General features: G+C 44.4%; 1 protein-coding gene across 2 annotated transcripts in view; it reads left to right on the top strand.

Annotated features, from left to right (window-relative positions):
* Positions 1-21,242, top strand: part of LOC127574711 (guanine nucleotide-binding protein G(s) subunit alpha) — a 328,685-nt gene that overhangs the window by 32,439 nt on the left and 275,004 nt on the right. The gene's annotated exons all lie outside the window — the stretch shown is intronic.

The raw sequence follows: 21,242 nt of genomic DNA, 5'->3' as shown, positions 1-21,242 counted from the left end.
TAGCAAAGAAATGTTGCTCGGTGTTCCCTTGCCACCAAATATTTACACCTTCCAGCCTTGATGAAAGCTTTGACGCAGAGCTGTTAAGTGGCAGCTGTAGAAACGAGTTATCCTCAATTCCTCTTTAGGTACCAAAGTATCCACCATGGCTATCTCCTTTATATGTTTTATAATGAACCATTTCTTCATTTCATGTACATTTGACTAAGCTTATTCAGACTGTACAAGAATGTTCCTATTAATATATTTTGCTTTAAGCATTTCGCTTCTTCCTTGCCACATAGGAGGAGGCCATTTGGCCCATCTGATCTATACCAACCTGCAGCACAATCCCATCACCCCACTAATTTTCCCTGTAACTTATTCTGCCCTGTATACTTCTCAGCTGCCCCCTTCCACTAGAAGTTGTCACTCATCTACACACTAGGGGCAATATTTGTTGGCCAGTTAACCTACCAACCTGCACATCTTTAGGATGTGGGAGGAAACTGGAGCACCCAGAGGTGGCACAGAGGCACCACTAGTAGAGGTTCAATCCTGATCTCGGGCACTGCCTGTGTGGAGTTTGCATGTTCTTCCTGCGACTGCAACAGTTTCTTCTGGGTGCTCCAGTTTCCTCCCACATCTCAAAGGTGACAGGGTTGGTAGGTTGCTTGGCCGCTATATATTGTCACTAGCGTGTGGGTGAGTGGTAATATCTGGGTGGTGGGGGGTGGGTGGGGGAGCGGAATTACTGGGAATGTGAGGAGAATAAAATAAGATTAGTGTCAATGGGTGTTGGATGGTTGGCACCTACCCAGTGGGCCGAAGGGCCTGTTTCCATTGCTCTCTCTCTCTTCTCTGATTCTGTGGAACCCACATGATCATGGGGAGGACAAGCAAACTCTATATACACACACAGCACCGAAGGTCAGGATTGAACCCAGATCGTTGGAATGGTGATGCAGTCTCTTACAACATAATAGGTACAGAAAGTGGAAGTAGTTGAGACAGAAATGCACCTTGCAGACCCAAAGTTTGGGTGTAGCTTGGAGAGAAACGTGCAGAGAAACAAGCATTCCCTATCAGCCAAACCCAAACCAAATGGAGCATTATTTATTGTAACTGCCATCAAATAATTGGAAACACCTAGTGTAGGTCTTGATCACCAGTTCACCACCATGTCTGCTAGCACAGTCAACTTATGGTGGTCTCCAATAATCACATCTGGTGTTGGAATAACATATGATATCTGGACTAATCTTGAGTGATGGGAATGCATTGATACATTTCTGTCATCCTAATGATTACTGAGGTTTTGTAGAATATTGTGTCTCTGGTGTTTCTTTTTGTCCTTGTAGTGTGCCCCACTCTCTCTTCGTTTATAAGATATGGGGATCAGTGATAATGTGGAATTAATGGACCATCTCCACTTGCCCTGGAGAAGGTGGGTGTTGAGCAGTCTTCTGAACTGCTGCAGTTCTTTCAGATCATAAGACAGTAAGGTTTAGGAGCAGAATTAGGCCATTCGGCCCATCGAGTCTGCTCTGCCATTCAATCATGGCCGATTTATCTTTTTCTCAACTCCATTCTCCCACTTTCTCTCCATGACCCCCTTCCCAATCAAGAGCCTATCAATCTCTGCCTTAAATACACCCAATGACTTTGGCCCACATAGCTTGAATTCCACCAATTCACCACCACCGCCCACCCCCCCCTGGCACCCCCCTTTTGGTGAAGGTGCTCCTATGGTGTTGTTGGGTAGGGAGTTCCAAGACTTAGACCAGTGATGATACATTTCCAAATGGGCGTAGTGTGTGATCTGATGTGTAAAACTATTCAGGAGGTTGTGCTCCCATTCACCTGTTGCCCTAGTCCATCTGGTTGTTGGAGATCACAAGTTTGGAAAGTACAGCTGGAGTGACCTAGATGAGTAGCTGCATTTGTAGGTGACGCACACTGCAACCCAAGTACGCTGCTGGTGGAGAGGGTGATGTTTGGAATGGTGGATACAGTACCAATCAAGTGACCAGAATGCTAACAAAGCTTGGATACTGTTGGGGATGGGAACCTGAAGCACAATGTTGTAGCAAAGTCAACCCGATCCACCACTTATCAACTGTTGCAGCACACAAAATGCTGGAGGAACTCAGCGGATCAGGCAGCACCTGTGGAGGGAAATGGACAGTCAATGTCTTGGGTCAAGACCCTTCATCTGGACTGAAATATAGAGGGGAGATGGCCCGTATAAAGAATCAGAATCCAATTTATTATTACTGACATATTAAGTGAAATTTGTTGTTTTCAAGGCAGCAATAAAATGCAAGCCATAAAGATCTATAAATTACAAAAATAAATACATGGGTGCAAAGAAAAAAAAGAGTAATGAGGTATTGTTCATGGGTTCATGGATCATTCAGAAATCTGATGGCAGAGGGGAAGAAACTGTTCCTGAAACATTGAGTGTGGGTCTTCAGGCTCCTGTACCTCCTCCCTGATGGTAGTAATGAGGAGAGGGCATGTCCTGGATGGTGAGGGTCCTAATGATGGATGCTGTCTTAAGGCACCGCCTCTTGAAGGTGTCCTCGATGGTGGGGAGGGTTGTGCCCGTGATGGAGCTGGCTGAGTCTACAACCCTCTGCAGCTTCTTGCCATCCTGTGCATTGGAGCCTCCATACCAGGTGGTGATGCAACCAGTCAGAATGCTCTTCAGTGTATATCTATAGAAAGTCTTTGGTGACATACCAAATCTCCTCAAACTCCTAATGAAGTAGAGCTGCTGGCATGCCTTCTTCCTGATTACATCAATATGTTGGGCCCAGGATAGATCCTCTGAGATCCCAGGAACTTGAAGCTGCTCACCCTTTCCACCACTGACCCCTCAATGAGGACTGGTGTGTGTTCTCCCGACTTCCCCTTCCTGAAGTCCACAATCAATTCCTTGGTCTTAGTAACTTTGAGTGCGAGGTGGTTGTTGCGACACCACTCAACCAGCAGATCTGCCTCACTTCTGTGTAACTCCTCATCGTTATCTGTGGTTCTACCAACAACAGTGGTGTCATCGGCAAATTTATAGATGAAGTTTGAGCTGTGCCTAGCCACACAGTCATGAGTGTAGAAAGAGTAGAGCAATGGGCTAAGCACATATCCTTAAGGTGCGGCTGTGTTGATTGTCAGCGAGGAGGAGATGTTACTACCGATCCGCACTGACTGTGGTCTCCTGATAAGGAAGTCGAGGATCCAGTTGCAGAGGGAGGTACAGAGGCCCAGGTTTTGAAGCTTGGTTATTGGTACTGAGGGGATGATGGTGTTGAACCCTGAGCTGTAATTGATAAACAGCAGCCTGACGTATGTCTTGCGGTTGTCTAGGTGCTCCAAAGCAGAGTGGAGAGCCAGTAAGATTGTGTCTGCTATAGACCTGTTGTGGCAGTAGGTGAATTACAGTGTGTAGGTCCTTGCTCAGGTAGGAGTTAATTCTAGCCATAACCAAACTCTTGAAGCACTTCATCGCAGTAGATGTGAGTGCTACCGGGCAATAGTCGTTGAGGCAGCTCACTCTGCTGTCTCGGTGAGGGGAAGGGGTGGAGCAAGAGCTGGCAAGTGACAGGTGGATCCAGGTGAGGAGGGGTGATAGGCAGATGGAGGAGGGGAGAGTGGGAATAGCAACAGAAGTTAGGTGATGGGTGGAAGTGACCAAGGGCTGAAGATGATGGAGTCTGATCAGAGAGGAAGGTAGCGCGTGGAATCAAGGGAGGGAGGTGGGGAGGGTGGTGAGAGTAGTGGGGAGGGGAGCCAGTGGGAGGAGGGGAAAGAACTGGGGGCTGGAGTGAGTGTAGGAAGAACTGGGTAGATCAGGAGGAGAGAGAAAAGGGACAGAGGGGGAGCAGTTTACCGGAAGTTGGAGAATTCCATGTTCATGCCGTCGGGTTGTGGACTATCCAGGTGGAATATGAGGCGCTGTTCTTCTAGTTTGCTTGTTGCTCCAGGTTCCAGCATCTACGGTCTCTAGTGTCTACATATCAACTATTGTTTGGACTAGCCAGCATATCAGTCACAGGAGCCACAATCTGCTGGAGGAACCCAGCGGGTCGAGCAGCATCTGTGGGAGGAAAGGGATTGTCGACATTTTGGGTCAAAACCCCACATCAGGACTATCATTCACAGGTGCTGGGACAAAGAGGGCATCACAAAACTGCATGTACAGTGAACCGCTATCTTCATAGAGCTCCCAAAATATACATATCTGCTAATGCCAAGAATCTTTATGCAGTGTGAGGAAGCTGAAAGTTCCATTAACTCAGTGTCTCACGTACTGTGATCATTGGTAAATTCACTGAATCTTCAGCAGTTGTTCCAGAACCCCAGATGACGTTGGAACTAGCTTTTCAGAAAATTACTCCGGTTCGTCAATGATATTTATTGCCAGTGGTCCAGCAATAATTTTTCTGCCAGCTTCTTCTCAACATGCACTTTTCAATAAGACATTAGGGGAAGGAAGTATTTCTGTGCTATGTCAATATAATATGTAATTATATCAGTCTGCCCCGGCTTGTCAAGAAGTGTAGAGAATTCACACAGGAATTTTCACCATAATCACTTTTCCTTGACCCATTGCCAAAGGCGCCTACAGCAATTAATTCAAACACTTCTTTGAGCTTGTTCCCAGATGGTTTCCTGGCTATTTGACTTTGTGTTTTTTGTCCATTGTCAAGCAACATGGCCAAGGTGTAATATTATTATATCACTTGGGTATCTATCTGTTTCTGTTTGACTGAACCTCTTTCTTAAGGGATTTCGGTTTTTGGGACACGGCCAATCGGTCATCCAATTATATTCTCGTGGACCTTGATTGTAACTTCAAATTCTGGCTGGTGAAATTGTGTCTTAATAGGAAAGGTACTGCCAAATTCTCAATTATAAGACAACCCTGACTGAATTGTTCCCACTTTCTTTTGGGTGTTATGTTAACAAGCACAGTGGGTCAGCTGCTATCACGAGGGGTGGACCTACACACGTGCCTAGTGTTGACCATCGATTAGCTTTGCCCTCATTATAGAAAATGGAGCAACTGTTAGGTTGGACCATTCATTGCTGACCAAGGTAGACAGTTCAGCACGGTATTCTGTTGTTTTTTTTCCGCACTTAAATTTATTGCCCTAATTACATAGAACACTACAGTACAGTGCAGGCCCTTCGGCCCACAATGTTGTGCCGACATTTTATCCTGCTCTAAGATCTATCTAACCCTTCCGTCCCACATAGCCCCCCATCTCTCTATCATTCATGTGTTGTTGGTGAAGGTTTTGTGGTGATTCTTACTCCTTGTGTAGTATTCTCCTCTTGTTGGGTAGTTAGAGGTCCTCTTCGGAGTACATCCCGAAAGCAAATCATTGCTAATCCCTGTCAGTGGCTTTCCAAGTCTTCCCCTCGACAAACACTTTGACAGGCTGATTGTAAAGTGAGCAGAAAGAGTCCATGAAGCATCAAGAGATTGTTAGATAAGCATATGGAGGAATTTAAAATAGGGGGATATGTGGGAGGAAGGAGGTTAGATAGTCTTAAGCGAGGTTTAAAGGTCGGCACAACATAGTGGGCCGAAGGGCCTGTATTGTGCTGTATTCTTCTAAGCTGGGCATGTGACTGCCAATGCAATCCAAGCCAAAGAAAAGCTTACATTTCCCACGGCCTTGGGGTATCGCTAAAATTTCTTTCTGTCAGTGAAGAACTTTTAAAATGTAGTTACTTTTGTAATGATGGTTTCCCATTTGTATACAGAATGATCCCACAAACAGGGACGTCATAATAATGGTGTGCTGACCATCCTCATAATGATCCTGAAGGAGTGGCCCAAATTATCTAAGGTTTGGTCACAAAACAAACGGGCACAGTAGAATTTGGTACCTGATGGTTGTTTATTTAGTTGGATGTCTTCCAAGACTCCTTGGCCTCCTGGCTTTGGAGGGCAATTTCCCACATGCTGTGCTTCAGACTGGACCCTGTTGACTTTCATCATCGTTTGTCCTACACCCTGAGGCTTTGTTCACCTTGTTCTTTTTGATGAGTTGCCTACTCTTTTTGGAGTTGGACTGATGAAGGGTCTCAGCCCAAAACGTTGACTGTTCATTTCCCTCCATAGGTGCTGCCTGACCTGCTGAGTTCCTCCAGCATTTCTTGTTGTGTTGCTCCAGATTTCCAGTCTCTCTTTTGTCTCCTGTGTGCCCATATAATCTGGTCCTATTTGCCCATGTTTGGTCTCATATCCCTCTAAACCTTTCCTATCCATATACTTATCCAGATGTCTTTTAAATGTTATTGCACCCACCTCAACTCCTTCCTCTGGCAGCTCGTTCCATGTACACACCACCCTCTGCATGAAGAAGTTGCCCCTCAGGTCCCTTTTAAATCTTTCCCCTCTCACCTAAAAACTATGCCCTTTAGTTTTTGGTTCCCTTTCCCTGGGAAGAGGACTGTGCGCATTCACCTTATCTATGCCCCTCATGATTGGTACGGTAATGCAATTAATTAAATAATATTTAAGAACTTAAGAAATGAAAGCAGCAATAACTATTTGGCCCCTTGCACCACCTCCTCTCCACTATCTACCAGCCTACCTTCCCCTTCTCACCTGGGCTCACCTATCACCTGCCAGCTCGTGCTCCTCCCCCTCCCCTTCCCCCTACCCTCTTATTCTGGCTTTGCTCTCTTCCTATCCAGTCCTGATGAAGGGTCTCGGCCTGAAATGTCAACATTCATTTCCCTCCACAGATGCTGCCTGACCTGCAGAGCTAGAACATAGAACACTACAGCACAGTATAGACCCTTCGGCCCACAATGTTGTGCCGACATTTTATCCTGCTCTAAGATCTATCCTCCCACATAGTCCCCTATTTTTCTATCATTCATCCAGCATTTTGTGCACATTGCTCCAGATTTCCAGCATCTGCAGAATCTCGTGTCTTCAGCAGCTCTTCTCTGTGATTTTCCTGCACTAACTCATTACTCCTTGATTCCCTTAATATCCATCAATCTCTATCTTGAACACACCCAGTGACCGAGCTTCCACTGCTTCCTTGGGGAGTGAATTCCAAATATTTGTGATCCTCTGTGTGAAGAAATGTCTTATCTCAATCTTCTATGCTTTTACTTCCCTTTATTTTTAGACTGTGACCAAGGAAGCTTCAAAAAAAATCTAGTCAAGGGAAACATCATCCTTGCACTTACCCGCACAAGCTTCTTAAGAATTTTGTGTGCTTCAATGAGAACCCCTTTCATTCCTCTACAGAGAGTGTAAGTCCTGTCTGCTTAATCTATCCTCATTGGACAAACCCTCTGTCCGACAACTCAATCTGCTGAACCTTTTGCTGCACTCCCTCAATGGGAAATATATCCTTCCTTGGTTAGCAAAACTAGCCTGTACATAATACTCTGTGCTGTCTTACCAGGGCTTTATGTAATTGCAGGAAAATCTCTATTATTATGCTCAAATCTTTTTGCATTTCAGAATTATCACTGACATATGTCGTGAAATTTGTTGTTTTGTAGTAGCAGTACTGTGCAAGACATAAAAATTACTGTAAGTTACAAAAATAAATAGTGCAAAAGAGGAATAACAAGGTAGTGTTCATGGACCGTTCAGAAATCTGATGGCGGAGGGAAAGAAGCTGTTCCTGAATCGTTGAGTGTGGGTCTTCAGGCTCCTGTACCTCCTCCCTGATGGTAGTAACGTGATGGGGGCATGCCCCGGGTGGTGAGGGTCCTTAGTGACGGATGATGCTTTTTTGAGGCGCCGCCTCTTGAAGATGCCCTTGAAGGTGGGGAGGGTTGTGCCCATGATGGAGCTGGCTGAGTTTACAACCCTCTGCAGCCTCTTTCAATCCTGCAGATTGGAGCCTCTATACCTGGCAGTGATGCAACCAGTCAATGCTCTCCACTGTACATCTGTAGAAATTTGCAAGAGTCTTTGGTGACATACCAAATCTCCTCAAACCCCTAATAAAGTAGAGCCTCTGGCATGCCTTGTTCATGATTGCATCGATGCGTTGGGTCCAGGATAGATCCTCTGAGATGTTGATGCCCAGGAACTTGAAGCTACTCACCCTTTCCACCACTGACCCCTCAATGAAGACTGGTGTGTGTTCTCCCGACTTCCCCTTCCTGAAGTCCACAATCAATTCCTTAGTCTTGCTGACATTGAGTGCGAGGTTGTTGTTGTGACACCACTCAACCAGCCGATCTATCTCGCTACTGTACGCCTCCTCATCACCATCTGAGATTCTGCCAACAACGGTGTCATTGGCGAATTTATAGATGGCGTTTGAGCTGTGCCTAGTCATACAGTCATATATGTAGAGAGAGTAGAGCAGTGGGCTAAGCACACATCCTTGAGGTGTGCCTACGTTGATTGCCAGCGAGGAGGAGATGCTACTACCGATCCACACTGACTGTGGTCTCCCGATAAGGAAGTCAAAGATCCATTTGCAGAGGGAGGTACAGAGGCCCAGGTTTTGAAGCTTGTTGATTAGTACTGAGGGGATGATGGTGTTGAACGCTGAGCTGTAATCGATAAACGGCAGCCTGACGTATGTTTTGTGTTGTCTCGGTGCTCCAAAGCCAAGTGGAGAGCCAGTGCGATTGTGTCCACTGTAGATCTGTTGTGGCAGTAAGTGAATTGCAGTGGGTCCTGGTCCTTGCTCAGGCAGGAGTTAATTCTAGCCATGACCAACCTCTCAAAGCACTTCATCACAGTAGATGCCAACATATTTATCTTCCTAATTACTTGATACCCTGCATGTTAACTGTCAACGATACATGTTTAAGTTCATCCAAGCTTCTCCAGACACCAACACTTTTTGATCTCCGACCATTTAAAAATGCACTTCTATTTTTGTACCCAAATGGTTGACTTCACTTTTTTTAAACAATATATTCCATTCACCTTTTGCACGTTCACTTAACCTCTCTGCATCCCGCTGATGTGTTCCTGCACCCTTCCAACTCGCACTGCCACGCAGCTTTGCGTCATCAGCAGATTTGGGTATATTATACTTGGTCTACTCGTCCAAGTCATTGATGGAGACTGTGAACAGCTGGACTTCAGCAACCCACCAGTCACAGCTCTCAACCTACTTATTCCTTCACTCCCTTTTCTGTTAACCAATTATCAATTCATATTACCCCAATTTAATATGGTCTAATTTTGATTAATCACCTCTTGTGTGGCACATAGAGAATCATGCCAACCAACAACATACACTTACTCCCCATATTCCCATCAACTCTCCACTAAGCAAATGATCAAAGTCCATCCATTGACGGACCCTATCCATTTTGCTAGTTGTATCCTTATAGTGAATTCTTCACTCTTGACCTCTGTCTGGATTGCAACCATCCTTTATTTTAATACTCTGACCTTGGTTTTAAACAATCCACAGTCCTTGTTGAAAACATTCTAAATCAGAAGCAGACTAGCCAATCTGCCTGAAGATGGTTACAGTTTTCTGCTCTGTAACACTTTGGTTAACCCACACTTGGAGTATTGTGTGCAGTTCTGGTCGCCCCATTACAGGGAGGATGTGGAGGCTTTGGAAAGGGTGCAGAAGAGGTTTACCAGGATGCTGCCTGGATTAGAGGGTATAAGGAGAGGTTGGACAAACTTTGGTTGTTTTCTCTAAAGTGCCAGAGGCTAAAGGGAGACCTGAGTGAAGTGTATGAGAGACATAGATAGAATAGACAGTCAGAAGATTTCTCCCAGGGTAGAAATGTCAAATACTGGAGGACATGCAGTTAAGGTGAGAGGAGGAAAGTTTAAAGGAGATGGGCAGGGCAAGGTTTTTTTGCACAGCGTGGTGGGTGCCTGGAACGGGCTGCCAGGGGTAGTAGTGGAAGCAGATACAATAGTGGCATTTAAGAGGCTTTTAGATAGACACATGAACATACAGGGAATGGAGGGATATGGATTATGTGCAGGCAGAAGGGATTTAGTTTAATTTGGCATCATGTTCAGCACAGACATTGTAGGCTGAAGGGCCTGTTCCTGTGTTCAGTGCTGTCCACCCTAGGTGCTGCCAATGTATTGCACTATGGCTGTGGTGTATTCCTGTGGGTTATATGATCTTTCATTCACAATAAGTGAAATTGTTCCTTCTTCTTTGTGACTCCTATGTTCTCATCATCAACTTACTGACTGATGCCCAAGGCCATCACTACTTCGTTATTGTAAGGTCTCATCTTCGTAGCTCTCGTGAAAGAAGTACTAAGTTTTCCAGTCTCGCCTTGCAGTGTAAACTCTCATCATAGTTAGCAGCCTTCAGAACAGTGAACTCTTTTGTGATAACATCTCAGAGAATCTGTGCAGTGCCATTTGCATTGATTTTATATCCTGCTCAGAATGGGATATTCAGAACTGAATCCACTGCACCTACTAAAGGCTTGTCCAATCGGACAATCAATATGCTGTTTAATTCTAGGAAATCCATCCAGTTAGTTCGAAGATTCTGAAGTGTCTGGTAATTAATAGTTAAATATATTAGTCTCAAGGCCTTGCAAAAACGCAACATCAATACTAATACACATGGGAGTCCCTAGCCCAATACTGCTCAAACTCGAGGAACAGGCATGTAGTACTTTCTGAGGAGAAACAAAGGACAAACAGAGGAAGGAACATACTTCAGTTCAACTGCCACCCCCTCATTCTACCAAGTAACACCTAGTCCACCTCCTGGTGAAGTCTGTAGATAGTGCATTAGCTTCCTTGTAACCCTCTGATCTCAAATGGAACCCTGATCTCGAGGGCCATTCGAAAAGAAACTGTCAGCTAGAATGCCATTTGGGTAGCTGCCTTGCCACTTTATATAGTGGCCTTTTATAATTTGTCAAAGGCTTCAGATTGGTAAATTGGTTTATTATTGTCACACGTACTGAGGTACAGTGAAAAACTTGTCTTGCATACCGTCCACACAGATCAGCAGTGCATTGAGGTAATACAAGGGAAAACAATAGCAGAGTGCAGAGTAAACTGTCACAGTACGGAGAAAGTGCAGTGCAGGCAGACAATCAGGTGCGAGTTAGATTGTGAGGCCAAGAGTTCATTTTATTGTACTAGGGAACCATTCAGTCGTCTTATAACAGTGGGATAGAAGCTGATGGGAGATTAGTTCTAATAGTGATGTGATTGGATAATGATCAAGTTACTTGACTTGCAATCCGGAGGTCTGGACTGATGTTCTAGAGACCTGGGAGTTTAAAGTCAGTTAGTTAAATAATTGAAATTAAAAACCAAAGCCTCGGAATTAGATTGAATAAAGTGTTCCAGGTTCTAGTCACACTCTGCATTTTAAAGAAGATGTTCTTCATTCAGTTTTCTCTGGTTCTCAATGTTTCCACAGATGGGGAATGTTTATGTTCCATCTACTCAGTTTAGACCTTCCACGGCAACACTTGCAGGCTGCCCCCAGCACATTCTCAGTAACGCAAAAAGATGCATTTCACTGTGTGTTTCGATGTACAGGTGACTAATAAATATCTTTAAAACAAAACTCCTCCACCATTCAATAAAGATCATGCCTCATCATTCACCTCAGCGCCCCTTTCCCACACTGTCTGTATCGCTTGATTTCCTGAATATTTTACTCAATGCTGTTGTCCTAGCATTGCTTACCATTGACATAAATCAAACTGTAAGTAAGAATGATGCCATATTTCATTAACTGGGATTCTATGAATATTTACCAGTGGATATACATCTGCTTTTTGCGGCAAGGTGATTCAGAGTAAGAGAAATGCAGCAATAAAAGCAACAGAATCCCTTTCAGATCTGAGTAGTTAAACACTTGCACTATGTCCTGTTGTCTCTCACAACCAGTGCTTTTGCTTAAAAAAGAACATTCAAGTTCTTCTTGAAATGAGCTTGTTTTATTGGACAGTCTGTAACATTCAGTTAGCACCAACAGCTCAGTGTGCTTCATTCCAAATAAACCCCAAGCTTCTTGGGAGATAAAAAAAATAAAAGAAAAACCTGTAGATGCCAAAAATTTGGAATAAAAATAGACACTGCCGGAAATACTCAGCAGGTCGGGCAGCATTTGTCAAAAGAGAAAATGGGTTCATGTTACTAGTTGAAGACCCTTCACTGGTCATCGAGCTCAAATGTTCTTAGCCTGACCTAAGTGTTTCCACTCCTGTGTGCTTCAACCTTTTTTTATCCCGAGCTCCTCTAATGTATTTCTATCCTCTGAATTGGCAGCAGGAAGCAACTTCCACTGCTTACTTGGAATTTCCAAATTTTTTTTCTTAACAATGTGAGGTATTTTCTGTCTTGGATTTCCTTGAGTGGAGCTTGTACATGGGTTGCGAAAAACTGGCGTTTATATAATTAGGGAGTTGCACTAGTCTGGGTCTGGGTCTAGCAAGAGAGAGGGGGTGGAGAGAGAAAGGGATAGAGTGGGCGCAACGGGAGAGAGAGAAAGGGAGAGAGAGAAAGGGATAGTGTGGGCGCAACGGGAGAGAGAAAGGGAGAGAGTGGGCGCAACGGGAGAGAGAAAGGGATAGAGTGGGTGCAACAGGGGAGAGAGAGGGGGGGGTTGGAGGAAAGAGGTGACAGGCAGAGAGGAAGAAATGGGTTGGGGGAGGAGTATTTGGGGATAAAACATGCCTGATCACAGTTTGTTCCAGCGTCAAGCTCTCCTGAGCTCCAATTTCCTTCACCACTTTGCACATTCGTTATAGAACAAAATTGGAAAAATTTATGGATCAGAGCAAAGCCATTTCAGTCAGTCATGTCCATGCAGGCTGACGAGTGGCTGTCCAGTCCTCAGTCAGTGGTCTTGTAGTTTATGGCACATCGCGTGCTCGTTTTGTAAATGTAATGGAGTTTCTGCATCCAACACGCTTGTGGAGGGCAGCTTGCATACACCCACCCTTCTCTGGGTGATAAGAATTTTCTTCAATCCCCCTCCAATCCTGTCATCTGCGACCTGAACTCCAGGCCGTCTCGTTATTAGCATCTCCGTTAAGTCCTCCTTATCACTGCACCACTTTTATTTCTGTGAGCTCCATTTTGCCTTGAACATGGTGTAAATTTTAATTACTCATGTCTTGAGTATTAATATTTTGCAGAAAAGGGGCCCCAGTTCTGAAGACATTTGAATCCCATCTAATAAAACAGAGTACAAAGAGGTAGTGTTTACTCCTGCCGTGGGACAGTTGGCCATCTGTGCCCTCTGCTGTACTATTTCTCCCAGCCTGCTGCAAGGACTCTCCCCGGCTGCTCTCACAGAACGGCTTTGACAGCCAGCAAGGCCCCACCCCCAGGCTCAGTGGCTACCGTTTAAATTGACCATGAAGGGCATTCACATACATTCAGGATTGATCAGATTCCATCGGTATTTCAGAATTGTTACTAGAAACATTTAACTGCAAATATTAAAAATACTCCATATGAGAGCTCTGGGAGTTTGTGGTTTCCACTGGTCTCCATGAGAGGTTCTGGTGGCAGCACAGAGGTTCCATGGCCGTCGATGTCTCTGGGGATTGGTCAGTTATGGGTGCATCCACTGGCAATTCCGTAGGGACGTTAGCAGGAGATTGGATGGATAGGAAAGGTTTAGACGGATAGGAGGCAAATGTGGACAACTTGGTCAGCATGGACAAGTTGGGTTGAAGGGCCTGTTTCCATTTAATTCTATGAGTAACGTTGGCTCCATGTCTTCTGCAGCCTTAAGTGATAATCAGGCTTAATGAAGTCACCAGATGATATTTAATTTACTTTATATTTTATAACTGTTCATAATCCTTTTTGAAGATTTTTAACCTTCTTTTGATGGCATGTACGTCATCACTCTTATTTATTTCATTCTTACCATCAGGAGGCAGTAGACGATGGGAGATAAGATCTCCAGAGATGCGTGCTCTCTGCACATTTTAAAAGACCAACGAGTCCAATAAGTAGCAAATTTGTGTTGATGCAGCAATGTGCTCCTGAAATACCAGACTGCAGAGCAACTATGATGTGCTACTTAAGACACGGGTTTGTTAGTTGGGAACACAGAGGCTTTAAGCTGGAAAGAGTGCAGAGGAGGTTTACAGGATGTTGCCAGGACTCGAGCGACTGAGTTATGGAGAAAGGTTGAGTAGGCTGGGACTTTTTTCACTGGAGTGTCAGAGAATGAGTGGTGATTTTATAGAGGTGTATAAAATCATGAGGGGTGCAGATAGGGTGAATGCACACAGTCTTTTTCCTGGGGTTGGGGAATCCAGAACTAGAGGGCATACGTTTAAGGTGAGAGGGGAGATATTTGACAGGAACCCGAGGGACAAATTTTTCACCCAAAGAGTGATCAGTATATGGAATGATTTGCCAGAGGAAGTGGGTGAGGCAGGTACATTAACAACATTTAAAGGGTACTTGATAGGTACATGGATAGGAGAGGTTTAGAGGGATATGGGCCAATTGCAGGCAAATGGGACTAGATTAGATGGGAATCTTGGCCGGCATGGACCATTTGGGCTGAAGGTCCTGTTTCCATGCTGTATGACTCTATGACCATGACCCACTCCTGCTCCTAATTCAGATGTGAACATCCATTCCTTCCATCACTGGGGCACAGAGGCCGCAGTGTGCACCGTATATAAAATGCACCACAGTTACTTATCTGGGCTCCTCCATCTGTACTTCCCAAGCCTGCAGTCTCTAGCACCATGACTGGCCAGGGCAGAGGTGCATGGGAACACCACCATCTTCAGATTCCCCTCCAAACACCATCCTGACTTGGAAATATATCACCAGTCCTTCAGCATTGCCGGGATTGACTCCTGCAAGTCCCTCCCCAGCAACACAGTGGGCAGCACCTTCACCAGAAGGACTCCAGTGACTCAAGAAGGCGGCTCACTCCCCCCCCCCCCCCCACCATCTCCAGAGAAACTTGAGATGGGCAATAAGTGCTGGCTGCAGAAGCTGCATTGTGAGAAGTAATCTCTTCTTCCCCCCTCCCTTCGTGCAGAAGATGCAAAAGCCTGAAAACACGTACCACCAGGCTCAAGGACAGTTTCTATCCTGCTTCTATCCTATAGAACATAGAACAGTACAGCACAGTACAGGCCCTTCGGCCCACAATGTTGTGCCAACATTTTATCCTGCTCTAAGATCTATCTAACCCTTCCCTCCCACATAGCCCTCCATTTTTCTATCATTCATGTGGCTATCTAAGAGTCTCTTAAATATCCCTAATATATCTGCCCCCACAACATCTGCTGGCAGTGCGTTCCATGCACCCTCCACTCTCTGTGTAAAAAAACATCCCCCTTATACCTTCCTCCAAGTCACCTTAAAATTACGTCCCCTCATGCTAGCCATTGTCGCCCTGGGAAAAAGTCTCTGACTGTCCACTCCATCTGAGCCTCTTATCACCTTGTACACCTCTATCAAGTCACCTCTCATCCTCCTCCTCAAAGAGGAAAGTCCGAGCTCGCTCAACCTATCCTCATAAGACATGCTCTCCAATCCAGGCAACATCCTGGTAAATCTCCTCTGCACCCTCTCTAAAGCTTCCACATCCTTTCTATAATGAGGCGACCAGAACTGAACACAATACTCCAAGTGTGGTCTGACGAGAGTTCTATAGAGCTGCAACGTCACCTCGTGGCTCTTGAACTCAGTACCCCGACTAATGAAGGCCAACACTCCATACACCTTCTTAACAACTCTATCGACCTGCGTGGCAACCTTGAGGGATCTATGGATGTGGACCCCACCATAAGACTATTGAACGGTCCCCGAGGATGATAAGATGGACTCTTGACCTCGCAATCTACCTCTTTATGGCCTTGCACCTTGTTGTCTTCCTGCACTGAACTTTTTCTGTAGCTGTAATACTTTGTTCTGCATTCTCTTGTTGTTTTACCTTGTGCACCCTCAATGCACTGTGTAATGAATTGACCTGTACGATCGGTATGCAAGACAAGTTTTTCACTGTACCTTGGTAAATGTGACAATAATAAATCAATATACCAACTTAAATTTAAAAGAATTAAGCTTGGAACCTTCTGACTTGGACTCAAGAATTCTATGAACATGGCATTAGCTGACACTGTAAAAATAAGAAAAAAAATAAATTAAAAATTGAACAATTTTAGAAAAGGAAACTTATGAAACTTATTAAAGGAAATGTCTTATGAGGATAGGTTGAGCAAGCTAGGGCTTTTCTCTTTAGAGAGGAGGAGGATGAGAGGTGGCTTGATAGAGGTGTACAAGATGATAAGAGGCATAGATCAAGTGGACAGTCAGAGACTTTTTCCCAGGGTGAAAATGGCTAACACGAGGGGGCATAATTTTAAGGTGATTGGAGGAAGATATAAAGGGGATGTTAGAGGTAAGTTTTTTACACAGAGTAGTGGGTGCGTGGAACGCACCGCCGGCAGAGGTTGTGGGAGCAGATACATTAGGGATATTTAAGAGACTTTTAGATAGACACATGAATGATAGAGAAATGGGGGGCTATGTGGGAGGGAAGGATTAGATAGCTCTTAGAGCAGGATAAAACATCGGCACAACATTGTGGGCCGAAGGGCCTGTACTGTGTTGTTATGTTCTATGAAACATTTCACAACCTAAAGGAATGAGAGGGCACAGTGCCAAAGAGTGGTTGATCAGCTGTCGGGAAAGACCGTGACCCAACCAAGGTACTTCAGGAGCTTTTAATTGAATGGCAGGGTATCAGCTGACTGTGAAGAGGTGCAATCCCACACTATCCTGTGAATTGGTCATTCCAACACCACCCCTGGTGGTGTCCGGCTGACCGATTTTCCGAATTATTGGATGTTTCTCCTGTTAATATCCCAACACGCTTTTAATTCATTTTTTTTTTAGAAGTTACACACTGGATTAAGAAATTTTTCCAGGGAACTCATTCTGTGTAAAAGGAGCAGGAAACAGGATCCCAGTGAGTCTAAAGGGAGTGAGGGAAATGGGGGCCCGATGAGTTTGAAGGGATATCGGGAAGCAGGATCCGGGTGAATTTAAAGGGAGCACCGGAAACAGGCTCAATGCCGAACTATTGGGATTTAAAAACAATATAATAGCAGATTATCAGATTTTTGCTGGACTTGAAAGAAGAAGACCTGGAGAGTTATGTAGAGAAGGCAGGGGAGTGGAACAGGCTCCATTGCTGCCACTTGATGGGCCAATGGCCTCTGTGCTATAGCCTTCTATTCAGATAAGATATCTTTATTAGTCACATGTACATCGAAACACACAGTGAAATGCACCTTTTGCGTAGAGTGTTCTGGGGGCAGCCCGCAAGTGTCGCCACGCTTCCGGCGCCAACATAGCATGACCACCCATACGTCTTTGGAATGTGGGAGGAAACCGGAGCACCCAGAGGAAACCCACGCAGACATGGGGAGAACACGCAAACTCCTTACAGACAGTGGCCGGAATTGAACGCGGTAATAGCGTTACGCTAACCACTACACTACCGTGCCTGCCTTTGTTGCAGTCCACAGGAATTCACAGTAGTGACTCAACTTTTCACTATGTAAGTAAAAGGCTTAACTTAGGGAATAGAGAGTCAAATATTTTCTAATGTCAACAAGTGAGTTGGATAGTAACGATTGGAGTAAAAGGTCATTAATGAACTGAGTGAGTAGAGAAAACATTGCCAGATGAGATTGTATGCAGCAAAGCAAGTTGGATGAAAAGTGGGAAATTGGGAACTGCAGAGGAGGAGAGGGATAATGCAGGTTAGTGCAGGAACCACCAAAAATAGTTGATAAAGCTGCTGGGATGTTGGGTTTTCTCCCAGGGATACAAGAGTGGGAATTGGGTCCTAGGCCCATATATCACCAAGTTTCTCAGCCTGAGCATCAATGCTGATTCTACTTGGGTTAAAGCAACCAAGATTCCTCATCAGTCAGGATGGCCTTGCAATTGACTTTAGTTCTGAAGAAAGGGACAATGTTGACTAAAATACACCACCATGCCTCAGCTGGCTCCCTTTGAAATGCTTGTCCATTTTTGGATATTCAGACAGGAGGTGTCCCTGGTCATGGCTTGGAATTACTGGACATTGCTGTGTTAGGATCCTATTTTCTGCCATGTTGTTCTTTAAAAATGAACTAAATTGTAAATTTGTTTATCATTGTCACATGTACCATGGTACAGTGAAAAACTTTGTTTTGCATCCCATCCATACAGATCATTTCATCACATCAGTACATCGAGGTAGTACATGGGAAAAACAATATCAGAATGCAGAATAAAGTGTCACAGTTACAGAGAAAGTGCAGTGCAGGTAGACAATAAGGTGTAAGGCTGTAACGAGGTAGATTGTGAGATCAAGAGTCCATTTTATCGTACTAGGGAACAGTTCAATAGCCTGATAACAGCAGGATAGGAGCTGTCCTTGAGCCTGGTGGTATGTGCTTTCAGGCTTTTGTATCTTCTGCCTGCTGGGAGGGAGGGAGAAGAGCGAATGTCCAGGGTGGGTGGGGTCTTTGATTATGTTGGCTGTGAGAAGTGTAGAGAGTCCATGGAGGCGAGGCTGGTTTTCGTGATGTGCTGGGCTGTGTCCACAGCTCTCTGCAGTTTCTCGCGGTCCCGGGCAGAGCATTTGCCATACAAAGCTGTGATGCATCTGGATTGGATGCTTTCTATGGTGAATCGAGACATGCCATGGGTATGATGAACAGCCAAAAACAGTGGAATTTAAGATCTGGATAAAATCCTTGTGCTTTGGGTTATCTCCAACCTGTCCTAGAGAAACCTGAAAATGTGAAAGGCTCAATATTTTAAGCATTATAATAGAAAAATATAACCCTTGCTCATAATTAATAGACAACCAAGGTTTACCCAAGATTCCTATGGGTTCAGCAATCAAAGTGAGTGGCTCTTTTTAAAAAGAAACAAATGAAACCAAATGAGTATCGAAGTCTTCCAAAAGGCATTGCTTGCTCGAGCAAATCAAAATGCTGTTAAATTTATTGCAGTTTCGAAATATAATCTTGCAATTTTAAAATGTTTATTTTATCGTATGCGTACATAAACCTAATAAGAGTACACAGTGATAGCTGTCATATTGAATTCTGTTTTGAAAGCTTGGTGTGGACTAACCCTATTAGTCCTTCTGCAAACTCAAACAATCCTGTGTGTGTTTATAGTCTGCTGCATATAAGGGCATGGATAGAACTAAATTTTCCAGTTTATGCTGGGCCATATCTACATACTTCATCATATCGGGGGGGTGTGCATGTATAACTTCACCAGATTTTTGAGAAGGGGTGGTCTGTGTCTCCAGTTGCTCCCCATTGCCTTCCTCGCACCCTTGCCTTGGCTATATTAATGGACTCAGAAGTCATTTTACCATTTCATTGAATCTCACAGGTGCATGGCCCACAGGTCTTTGCCAGCATTTATACTCCACAGAAACGGAACCTTTCATTAATCCCTAGCCGGAAATCCCTTGATTACCTGGGCAGCACAGTAGCATAGCTAGTAGAGTCACTGTCTCGCAGCCCCAGAGACCTGGGTTCAATCCTGACTTCAGATGCTGTCTGGGTGGGGTTTGTTTGCTCTCCCTGTGACTGCTGGGGTTTCCTCCAGGTGCTTCAGTTTCCTCCCACATTCCAAAGACCTGCAGATTGGTAGGTTAATTGGCCACTGTAAATTGCCCCTAGTGTTTAGGTAAGTGGTAGAATCTGGGGGGAGTTGATGAGAATGTGGGGAGAATAAAAAAAAAGTGGAATTAATGTTGAATTAGGGTCAAATCGAGTTTATTGTCAGATGCACAGGTATGGTGGGGTACAGGTACAATGAAAAACTTGCTTACAGCAGCATCACAGGCACATAGGTTCAGACAACACACAGAACATAAATACGTTCATATGATCATAATAACTATCTCAGTATAACAACACTATGACCACTTTGCACTACAATGGACTTGCTTTTTTTTGTTCTAATTGTGTTCTTTCTTGTAAAAAATCTTGTATAATTTATGCTTAATTTATGTTTTTCTTGCGAATGTTGTGCATCTGATGCTATGTATGAGCCTGTGACGTTGCTGGGAGTAAGCTTTTCATTGCACCGGTACATACATGTACTTGTGCCTATGACAATAAACAGGACTTTTGATTTTCTATACATAAATTATACCAGGCAGTGAAGAAATAAAAGACTGTACTAAACGAGACATTAGTGCAATACAAGCTACAATCAGAGACAAGTCCCTGGTAGCACAAGAGGTGGTCCGTAGTGTTCCATTGCTGAGGTAGGGTTAGGGTTGTGCAGGTTGGTTCAAGAACCTGATGGTTGCAGGAAAGTAGCTGTTCCTGAACCTGGTGGTGTGGGACTTCAGGCTTCTGTACCTCCTGCCCAACAGTAGCAGTGAGAAGAGGGCATGACTCAGATGGTGTAAATGTGTGGTTGATGGTTGGGGCAGACTTGGAAGGATGAAGGGCTTGTCTCTGTGCTGTATGATTCTACGACCCTTACTATTCCAGAATTCTCTCCATCTCAGTTTTGAATGAACTTTATGACTGAGCCTCTGGGCCAGAGGATTCTAAAGATTTGCCACCCTCTGTGACAAAATTTCAGTCATAAATGGCCTCCCCCTCATTTTGAATTCCAGCCTCCTCAGCCAGGAGAAACATCCTCCCCAAATCTATCTGAGCCCTCTGAGAATTTTAGCTAAATTTCAGCGTCAATACCTTAAGTCTTATTGGATGGCCTATTACATGCATAAAACTTATAAGAAATTATTTTATGTGTGTAAAGCTGAATGGATGCTCACATATGATGCAATGTATGATTTGATCTACACATGAGGATTCACATATGTGTTGTATAATGTCCGGAAATGTTCATGAACTGTGCAGTCCTGGGTGGAGCAGACAGAAACTGCAGTGAATGACCCCAAATTTAAGGAGCCTCTGTTTTCGCTGATACATTGTTTATAAGTGGGCGTAGCCAGGTATTTATTGCCTACACTTACTTAATTGTGTACCAAAGGATCATTTCAGAGGGCGCCAGTGCAGCCTGGATTCATATCCAGAAGGGAGCATATAAGGGCAGCCTACTACCTTCCCTGAAGGTGAACTGCATCATTAATCCAGATCACTATTTAACAACAAAGCAACAGTCCAGTGCTTTCCTTATCAATACCAGTCAATACCAGCTTCCCTTTATAATTCCCCAGGCTTATTTTAAATTTCTCAGCTATGCTGATGGGGGAGGAGGGGTGGTTGAACTCTGGATTTTAAATCCAGGCCTCTAC

Source organism: Pristis pectinata, chromosome 9, assembly GCF_009764475.1.
Source record: "Pristis pectinata isolate sPriPec2 chromosome 9, sPriPec2.1.pri, whole genome shotgun sequence".
Lineage (NCBI taxonomy): Eukaryota > Metazoa > Chordata > Chondrichthyes > Rhinopristiformes > Pristidae > Pristis > Pristis pectinata.
This window is presented reverse-complemented; position numbering and strand designations above follow the sequence as displayed.